The sequence below is a fragment of the Diachasma alloeum genome, unplaced genomic scaffold (assembly GCF_001412515.2).
Source record: "Diachasma alloeum isolate Michigan unplaced genomic scaffold, Dall2.0 Dall_scaffold_00575, whole genome shotgun sequence".
In the NCBI taxonomy this organism is placed as follows: domain Eukaryota; kingdom Metazoa; phylum Arthropoda; class Insecta; order Hymenoptera; family Braconidae; genus Diachasma; species Diachasma alloeum.
The window spans coordinates 228,853-236,779 of NW_021680707.1; positions in this window are offsets into that span (position 1 = coordinate 228,853).

The following is a 7,927-nucleotide window of genomic DNA, read 5'->3' on the forward strand; positions in this document are numbered from 1 at the left end:
GAATTTCATCGCTATTATCCAGTGCCGTCAAGGTATATAGCTGATGTGCATGGATCTCATAGTGAGCGATGGAATCTTCAAACACCGGAGGAAGTTTGATATTCAGGCTTTTCTTCATGGTATACAACAGACGAATAAAATTTTTACTTGACAAAAACGGTTTTTCCACTTTTTCTTACGGCCAGTCCGAGACTCTTCAGAAACTTCACGTTCTGAGGTGTTGACCCCTTGAAACCAACACGCGAACTGATTGAAGCGAGACATGTTTAAGGGCTTTTATAGGAGTAACCGATCTTACGATTATATACTATGCTCATGATTATACAATAGATGTGATGTGTAGCCTGATGGTAATTGTTTCACCTCTAAAATTCACCAAGTCTCCGTCTTGATCAACAATTCGGAGCTGGAGATCAGTGATCGTTTTCACAGACACTGGTAAATGAATAACTTGCGATGATACTTCTACAATTTTATATCCAGGGGGTGCCACAGGAAAAAATTCGTGAATTGTATGAACTTTATCGCTGTTATTGTATGCTCCAGTGGTGTTATTACATTCCACTCGTAGAGCGTTCACTTTGAGAATGGCTACTGGTTGATCAGACTGATGAGTCTTTTTGGCTTCTAAAACTCTAGGGGTAAATCCAAGGGGACTCCCAATCGAATGTACAGGCCTCAAGTCCAAATCGCTATTAAATGTCACTTCACTCCGTAGAGTACTATTGTTACTCCTGATTTTTATCGTAGTATGATCCTTTTCCAAACTTTTTACAATAAATTTTGAAATGTCATCTATCTCGTAACTTCATTGTATCACCTATGTGCAATTTGTTATTGCTCGTATCGATGTTTGGAATAGAATTGAATGTTAAAAATTCCACAAGTCCAAGAACATAATTTTTCTGAGGCGAAAGCTCGATTGGGGGAAAATATGGCACCTCCAACACAGATGATGCTCCTGACTGTCAATGCGAAATCAACTGATCATCAACTGATCAAAAATCATCAACGTTTGCTCTTATATAGGCATCCATTGAGAAAATCCTCCATAAATGTCCATAAATGTCCACAATTAAATGTATTCCAGTTCTGGAAACGTTCGTGATTATATTTTATGCTACCAACTCCAAGTTAATTGAAGAGTTCTGTGGGAGGTTGCAGGTTCCCGAAGCTATCAAAATAGGTAACATCGTTCCCCACTTTCTTATAGGCAACCCAATGAGTTCCAGGACCCTTCTTGTCTTCCAAATTAATAATAGCTGACTCATTTTTCAATGGACCCTTTTTCGGTAGATCATTATGCATGAAAATACCACGGAAGTGGGGAATTTCCGTGAGTTTTGCATACTTTCCAATATCCCCGTCAGTCAGAGCCCTGCGTGGTAGCATCTTTAATAGTTTTTTGGCTTCAAATACAAGCCCATTCCCTTTTTATAAAGTTTAAGATGTAAACCTCTGCCGAGTGCGATAGCCTCCTCCATAGTTTCATTATGTCTCTTATTTTCGGCGAGTTGTTGTTTGGTGGTTTTGGCACTATCCACAGCTTTAGCAATTCCAGCAGCTCCCCCAGCTAATGCCCCCGTGGCACTTNGTGGCACTCAATCCGGCAAATAATGGCACGAGAAATGGTAAGATTCCCCCAATTTTCGATGGAACAGGAATAACTCGTGGAATAGTAACTCTACTTCTCCCTCCAATCTGTTTGATGGCTACTCTTGCACCGTTGAGTGCCGTTCTAATAGCATCATGTGACCCATTATTCAATTTGATTGACTTCTTGGCAGCTCTGATGACTGCCCCAATTGTGACTCGCTTTTTAGGTTTCCCTCTCCTCTTCTTCACAGCTATATGTTTTTTCACTCCCATACCTGATTTTTGTAGTCTTCATGGCAATGCCTGATTTTTTCACGCCCATGCCTAATTTTGTTTTAGCCTTCATAGCGTTCGTTCCCCTTTTTGCTAGCGCGCGATCTGTGCACAATTATGCCTGAAGCGGACTGACTAATTTTTGCTATGAAACAATCAATTTATGGGTTTTTGCAGCAGTTGTCATAAAGATGGAGTTCAGTACACATCTCAGCGGCTTACCCGTCATTAATTTCCATTCAGTAACTGCGAAAGATACCAATAAACCGAAACGTCACGGCCAATTGCTACCAAATACGCTTCGCGCGGTTTTCTGTGGTCCATCCAATTGTGGAAAAACTAGTGCCCTACTGAGTCTCATAATTCATCCTAATGGTCTCAGGTTTTCGAATATTTATGTGTATTCAAAGTCCCTTAATCAACCCAAATATCAATTTTCACAAAGTTTATTGGAACCTCTGGATGACATGAAGTATTATCCATTCTCAGAGAATGAGGAAGTTGTCTCAGTAGATAATGCAACAGAGCATTCACTGTTCAAATTCGATGATGTGGCATGCGAGAAACAAAATAATATCAAGGCATATTTTTGTATGGGAAGACATAAAAATGTTGACAGTTTTTATTTGTGTCAGTCATATGCTCTCATCCCAAAACAATTGGTGCGTGACAATGTCAATTTTCTCGTATTGTGCAAACAGGACGAAATGAATTTGAGACATATTTATAATGATCATGTGAACACAGATATGTTATTCGAGAAATTCAAAGAATTGTGCTCAACCTGTTGGAAAGACAATTATACTTTTCTAGTTATCGATAAAGACAGTGACGTTGATGGGTGTTGATATAGGAAAAATTTCGATTGTTTCATTCGAATAAATAACAGTTGTGGGAGGAAGAATTAAACAGTTGTGAGATAGATTCCAGCGAGTCAACATGCCTCCCCACAAGGGTGAATTTTCCAAACAACAAGAGCTTTTACGTCAAATTTCCAATGCCCGAAAAGCTATTCAACTAAAACATAACCTGTTGAAATTAGGCAGAAAGAATGTTGATGAAGCAATGGATGAAGTTCTCAAACCCATTGTGAGACCGCTTCATGAATTAGCCGCTCGAAATGTGAAATCATTCGGTGACCGTAGACAAAAACTTGAATTGCCTGATGATAGAAAGCATTCCATTGATTACAAGAATCAACGAAAACTCAGATATAGGAGTACCCCAAAGACACCAAAGCAGATGTTGTCGAGTAGAGATGCCTCTGAAGACAGTTGTGGGACTACAGCTGACGATTGTTCATTTGATTACACTTTGAATGAGAATATCATTCCATCCTTAGGAAATTCACGTGATGCTACTATACTTCCAGCCATTGGCAGCTCACGCATTCTGAGTAAAAGTTCGAAGACCAGCACTGAAGAGATAGACACAGAAGAAGAATCCAACACTCTTGTAGGGAAATATTTGGCACAAATCAACACAACAAAATGGGACAAGGCTTATGGTGTTCGCAAACTTACACATAATTTTATGATTGGAGACTCTCCCATATTTTTTGAGGATGAATTTATTAAAGTAAAAACCATGAAATACGCTTGTACTGAGGGATTATTGGAGCTTCTTTTCATGAAAAATCCTGATAACACTCTAATTAGTGAGAGTGATATTGATGCATATAAGAATATCATACTTGCAACTAATGGGCATCAAAAAGATTATAAATCTCGCCGAGGCATCCTGAAAGAGAGCTGAATGGTGAGAAATATGATAAATATATTTCACATTTTGCTGGATCAAAGTACTCTGGCATGGGGCTTTTACCTACTTTCATGAGAGCTCAGCGACTCAGCAGAGTGGACTACATTTATTGGGATGATCCAAATGAACTTGTGGACCGTCTTCGATTACTAGTGGCATCACAAAGAGCTGGAAATCCGAGTCATGATAATGAAATTATATCAATTATTAAAGAACTTCGCGAGGCGGGAATTATATATTAGAGTATGCACATTCCCATCTGTTTTCATTTGCGAAATGAGTGTTGACGTGTTTGGTCGCCACATAACGTCTGATAGTGACTGCCACAATCGAGGCTTACCTGGCGTTGGTTATAAACTAACTGCAGATGGTAATTATAATCTTCACGATGCTGTAACACTAGAGACTCTAAATATAAAAATTAACGAATTGCAAATTGATATAAAACGCAAGTTTGCGGATATTAATAAAAGAATTGGTAGATTAATGAGACTAGTGGAAAGAATACCGAGCGATCCCAAAAATGTCGGAGAATAAATTGGATGTTGTGACAGAATTACATCGTCCAGTACGAAGAAATTATCTTCGGAGACGAGTCAACATTCGTGATCTGGATGAAACATGGCAGGCAGATTTGGTGGATATGGTGGCTTACGCAAAGAGTAATAATGGAAATAGATTTTACTCACTGTAATTGACAATTTTTCCAAGTATGCATGGGCTGAGCCGAGCAAAAGAAAAAATGCTCAGGATGTGACGAGAGCTATGAGTTCCATTCTCCAACGGGGGCGTGTGCCGAAATATTTGCATGTTGATGGTGGGAAAGAATTCTACAATTCTGAATTTCAAGCATTAATGAAAGAATATAATATCAATTTATATTCCACATTCAGTAATTTGAAGGCGTCCATATGTGAACGTTTCAATCGAACATTGAAGAGTAAAATGTGGCTACAGTTGAGTTTGCCTGGAAATTACAAGTGGATTGATATTTTACCAGAGCTCATATGTGAATATAACCATAGAAACCATCGAACTATTGCTATGAGGCCTGCTGATGTAACAACAGAAAATGCAAAAAAAATACGCCTTATTTACGCCGACTTTGGTATGAACAGTAGAAGACCGAAATTTCACGTGGGTGATAAAGTTCGTATAAGTAAAGCAAAACATGTTTTTGAGAAAGGATATACCCCCAGTTGGACTACGGAAATATTCACTATTCGAGAAATTAATAACACCAATCCAATCACATATAAGCTAAAGGATTATAAAAATGAATAAATTGGTGGCAGTTTCTATGAGGAAGAATTACTGAAGACGAAACATCCAGATATATATCTCGTAGAAAAAGTCCTGAAACAAATGGAAACAGACATTATATTAAATGGCTTGCATTCGATAGCAATCATAACAGTTGGATAAATATTGAACAATAAATAAAATGGGGGTGGGGGGTAGCCAGAGCTATATCAGCCTCCACTCATTTTTAAAATCATCAGTTTAGTGTGTTTGTTGAGCTAGACAACAGGATCGTGAAGGTTATTGTGTTACAAGTCCTCGCGGTGACACTCTGTCGGGCTGTGGATTACTTGAACATGAGAATTCATAGCCAAAGCGGGTTGCATTATGAAGTGGCAGGCAGAGTGCGTTTCACCACTGCAGAGTTGCGTTTTGCAACTTACATTCACTTGAGAAAATTCATTTCTCAAAGACCGTTTGTGACACGAGAAATGCTGGAAAACATGAATGAAACATGTAAATACCATTCTGAAGATGAAAAATGTGTGACCGTTCTGCAAGCGGAAAATCTGTTGATGAAAGGGGAGAATATGGAAAAATACATCACTCAATTCCTCTTTTTCATGAATGAATCAATGAGTGATAAGAAATATGTACCCTCAGGATTCCTGGGGATAATTTCAGAGACATTTTTCCATTCCTTGAATGAAACTCAACACGATTATGGTTGGATAATGAATAAAACAATTGATAATTCTCGACCATATATAATTCAAACAGGATTGCATCATCTGCATGATGAACTCGATGAAATGAAAAATCGAACGGCAGCAAGTCTCACAGCTCTTCATGATGCTATCAAGTTAATTGAGGACTTGGCCAAGAACGGAACTTTTTATGGACAACCGTATCACACTATGATGAATCGAATGAGGCATTGGTCTGATCATTTGATAATGGAGTTGGATAATTATCAATATACTTTGCAGACAATCATCGACGCTGTATATTTAGCGAAGGCGGGTGTGATTCACCCAGAATTATTTACATACGAGATACTTGAGAATGCTGTCACTCATTTTATTACAACAAATCAGGACCGATCATTGCGTTTTCCTCTGTCGCGTGAACAATTGCACTCCGAGAAATTAATGAAAATTTCCAAGACAAATGTTGGTTTTGAGGAGGGAAAATTAATAGTGGTATTGGACATTCCTCTTTTAAAGTCAGCGGTTTACTACCTGTACAAAATGTATCCATATCCTACGGCTCAAGTGTTCGGCCACCGCCAAGGGTCAGCGTACATTCAACCTAGGGGCGACTACCTGCTGCTTAGTCAATATCATTATACCATGGCACGCTCCAAAGACATTGCCGAATGCTTGACCACAGATAATCATCAGTATATTTGTCAACTAAAGTATCCATTCTACGATGCCACTTATCAACCGATTTGTGAGGCTGCAATGTTTATGACTGGAAGAAAACTGTCACCACTTGCTAATTGTAGTAACAAACTGAGTTCCACCTTTGAATCATATTGGAAGCAAACTGAAAAGGGCTGGCTATACTCAGTCCCCGAGAGAGAGAGGAGGTGACTTTTTCATGTGGAGGAGAGTGGAGAGATGCAATGAATATCTCAGGCACAGGACTTCTTCCAGTTAAGGATGTGAGGCTTATACATCATATGCAACGATGATTGGCTATCAACAATTTGTAGAAATATCAGCGGAATATATCACTGCTAGAAATCTCAATGTTACTCAGATGGTGCAAAAATACGTTGAATATCTCCCACAATATTATGTACAACTAGATGAGTTTTTATATCAGTGCAAAAAAGATGAGCAATCATCCGTCACAATATTATTTTTTGCAGTAGCAGTGGGAATATTTTTTCTTTAGCTTATTGCACTATTATTCTTTCTAGTAACAAAAGAAGATGGAACCGATAGTGTAATCGTTGGGTGGGTTAAGGAAACATGTGTATGAGGAATTTTATCGAATAAAAAAACTTTTTTTTTAAACAAACTATTTTTTATTTTTCCCATCCATCATCCTTTTACAAATTTTTTACAATATTATTATTTTTAAAACCGTAAGGCAAAGTATCTGTCGCATTTGGCAGGAGAATGCGCTTATCATCACGCCAACTAAGAGCTAGTTTAGTTTGATTGATCGTGAACACATCATGTTTGATCGATCTAATCATATTTTGTGACATCCGCACATTTTTATGTTCGTTTAAACAGGCGTTATAGTCTTCAAATGTAATACGTTTCAATGCTGATTTTTTCACTCCGTTGGCCCGCGATTTTTCTCGATCTTCACCAGACACTTTAAAACTATACATTTTTGCTCGGAGCCCCAGAAACTCAGGCATAATTTTGCCATAATTTTCGTCTTTCATTACACCTAATTTCTTCTTATTCTTTAGAGGTATATTATATACATTATTTATTGGATAATCAGAAGTGTCGAATTTATCAATATCATTTTGCATAATTTCATAAATATCCTCTACTCTGAAATGATAAATAAGACTATCCGTCTCTGTGTACAATAGTTTTGCCTTATCCTTAAAAGTTTTTTTCACATAATTATAGTGAAAATCATAAATATATGTTTTAGAAATATCTAGAATACTAAAGCCTACGAATATTGGTTTATTAAATTTAATTTTTGTTCGGCTCATTTGGATTATTACCAAATCCTTATCGAAAATAATACTATTATGAAAGTTGGGTTTCGATTTCCAACTCTCAGCACCCCATCGTCCATCCCATCTTGATACGAATTTTACATCACGATGTTTCCTGACATTTTCCATTGTTTTTCCAAAAACCGCGTTATTCATCCATTTATAAAAATTTTTTTCAAAGTTATTCTGAGAATTTTTTCGATAATTAGTATTTAAATCAATAAATTTTTTTAACCATGAATTTTGAGAAAACTTCAAGATTCTATGAATTTTAGTGATTTTTAAGCCCAAACTACCACATTGTTTGAGATTTTTATAATGAATGACATAATTTTTTTTGGAGTTCAACGTGGT